This window comes from Anarrhichthys ocellatus, unplaced genomic scaffold (genome assembly GCF_004355925.1).
Source record: "Anarrhichthys ocellatus isolate YVR2014 unplaced genomic scaffold, GSC_Weel_1.0 scaffold5595, whole genome shotgun sequence".
NCBI lineage: Eukaryota > Metazoa > Chordata > Actinopteri > Perciformes > Anarhichadidae > Anarrhichthys > Anarrhichthys ocellatus.
In genome coordinates, this window is record NW_022285569.1 from 365 (window position 1) to 3,394 (window position 3,030).

General features: G+C 35.1%; 1 long non-coding RNA gene across 1 annotated transcript; it reads right to left on the reverse strand.

Moving 5' to 3' along the window:
• Nucleotides 1-1,394: 1,394 nt before the first annotated feature.
• On the reverse strand, nucleotides 1,395-3,024 carry LOC116379938 (uncharacterized). Its single transcript, XR_004212492.1, has 3 exons — nucleotides 2,845-3,024; nucleotides 1,993-2,056; nucleotides 1,395-1,918 (listed from the first exon to the last, which is right to left on the reverse strand). It is a non-coding gene; the product is annotated as an uncharacterized LOC116379938 (long non-coding RNA).
• Nucleotides 3,025-3,030: the final 6 nt, after the last annotated feature.

The window sequence follows — 3,030 nt, forward strand, 5'->3', positions numbered from 1 at the left end:
TCCTTTTCATTCGGCACAATATATATTCTGGTTTTCAAAATAAATTCAGAAAAAGAATCACTGGATATCAGTGTAAGAAATATGTGACAGTCAGAAGGACAGAGGAGGACAGAGGAGAGAGGAAAGGAGAGAGGAAAGGAGAGAGGAGAGAGGAGAGAGGAAAGGAGAGTGTGAAGGAGAGAGAAGAGAGGAGAGAGGAAAGGAGAGTGTGAAGGAGAGAGAAGAGAGGAAAGAGTGAAGGTCTGTGGAGTTGTGCTGCCTCCTGCTGGAGGACAGATGTACTGCAGGAAGAGGAAATACTCAGTTACTAGGTCCTGCATTCTAAAGTACAAATATATATCTATATATTATGTTATTGTATTAATGTGTTTATTGCCTTAATGTTGCAGCTGGTGAATGTCTCATCATATCTTTACCTGTGATTATACATCACAGGTCTGGTACACCAGACACATGTACACGTATATACAAGTACCTTCAAAGTGTACTTCAGTCCAGTACTTGAGTAAATGTACTCTGTTATCTTCCACCACTGCTGCTTCAAATCATTTCAAATAAAAATGATTAACATTTGAACATATATGTGATGAGTTTCATAAATAACAGAAATATGTTTTATTGTTTCTACTAATGTTGATTGAGTCATTTTTAATACTTTTTATACAATATTCTTCTCAAACAACAATAAAAACAACTAGTTCATTATTCAACGACAGTCACATTTAATAAAGTGGTTATAGTTTTATTAATGTCAGTAAATTCTCTCTCAGCTGAGTTATGAATCACAAAGTGAAGACGATTCAAATCAGATTTAAAAAACTTTATTAAAAAGACAAACTTTTACAACTGGACCACCAATAAAACAATCATATAAAAAGAAAGATGATTGTGTTTATTGTTCATTATGAAGCTTATTCAGCACAGAGTTTTGTTTAGATGCCTTTCATGGAACCTCGACATCTCGTTAAGATCATCAAATAATAATAATAATTATTATCATTATAATCATACATCTTATTTAACGGTACTGCTCATGGCCCTCAAGGTTTACATCAAAGCACCAACAATAACAATAAATGACTAAAAACATCAGTTTTCTCCATTAAAGACTAATTCTTAAATTAAAAAATGTTCCTGAAACCAGAAGAACAAACGTAAAACAGACGAGTTTAAAACATAAAAACGGTTCAAAAAATAACGTCTTACAAAACAAAACAAGAGAAAAAACTCTTTACAAAACTTTATCCAACAATTTGCATAAACTGAGTTTATAATCGAACGGATAAACTTATGTTTTCATGAGTGAGGCTGAATAATGCAGCCATGTCTTTTATTAGTATAAGTATATATATATATATATATATATATATATATATATATAAGTGATAGTTCTGTTGTGGGCACATTCTGTATAAAAGTAACGGAGAACTTCTCGGTCGTGATTTTAAAGATAATTTAAAACAAATCAACATATTGTTATTATGTTGATATAAAACGTAAAGTCAGCATTATGGCTCCTTAAAAAGTTGAACATGAACGTGATTTCTAGAAGACATAGTTGTTAGAAATACTGGATTATGAGTGTTTTTAAAAGCTCCGATGTGTTTTATTTGCGCGACTGTTTTTAAAATAAAAACATATTTAATAGATGATATAATCACATTCAACTTCTACACAGACGGGCTTTACGCTGTACTAAAGGTTATCTGGATGTAACTCCAGTTCTATGAGTGTTTAGCTCGTAATCGTCTTTCCGGCTTCGCTCCGCTCTCAGCGTCATCTCTGACACTAAATACAAATGAAACAGGACACTCATGAAGTTGTTCAACGAGCAGCTTCGTCCGGCTGCAGTTCAGCATGTTTCCCATCGAGCGGTCGCTCCTCGAGGATTCATTCCTCTCGACAGCATCACAACCTTCTGGGGAATAAATTTCCATCATTTAAAGTAGACAGGAAAGATGTCGTAACGTGAACAACGAGACGTGAACTTACCGAAGCGCTCGGAGTCTAGAGAGGCGGAGGATAATCTTTACTCCTCTTCCTCACGCACACAAGTCTGAAATCACATTTACAGCTCAGATGTCTACACAGATCCACCATCTGGATCATTTCAGTTGTTACAAAATGACAAATTACGTTTTCATTTCCGAGATAGCGATCTTAAAATGGAAGCTGATAATTAGACTTATGAACTGGAAAGTAACGGAAATGGTTCAATATTTTGATAACAAGCATTCTTGCCAATAGGTTAGCTTAGCTTAGCATGAAGACTGGAAACAGGTGGAAACTGTTAGCCTGGCTCTGCGCAAACGAAACAAAAGAGGAAGTCTCCAGATAGAAACAACTTAAAGACTCCATTGTGAGTAAAAGTCCCGAAATACAAACTTTACTCGAGTAAAAGTACGAAAGTAGAATCAGAAAAATGTAACTCATAGTGCAGGGGAATGACCGCCATCTTATATTGTAATATATTAAAATTAATTTAGCATTTTTTCTAATGCAACGGCTCATGGTTGAGAAAGAACCAAATTTTAACTTATGTGTCATTTAATTTCATATAAGCATCATATTTCATAACTCTTTTATGGTTTTTACACAAAAAAACAGTTTTACAAAGTAAAAAACGTATAATATTATAAAATGTAGTATCAAAACATGGAATTACTCAAGTGAAGTACAAGAATATTAAAGTTGCGCTTACAGAAAGAAGTATTTACAGCATCGAAATCTTGCTGTAATTTCTTTCACGTGACAGACCCGCGCTAGCTGTTTCCCCCTGCTTCCAGTCTTTATGCTAAGCTAAGCTAAGCGCCTCCACCAACGCGTTTACAGAAGTGATCTCACTTTGTGGCCGAAGGTTCCAGGCTGAAGTTGACATCGATCAGCTGTTGATTCTGTTCCATCAGAGGATAAACAGCGGTCGGAAACGTCTCTCTGTTGATCTGTTTGTCGTCACTGAAGGAAGGTTTGTAGTTAACTTCAACAGTAACATGTAGTCATACAGTCAGTAACATGTAGTCATACAGTCAG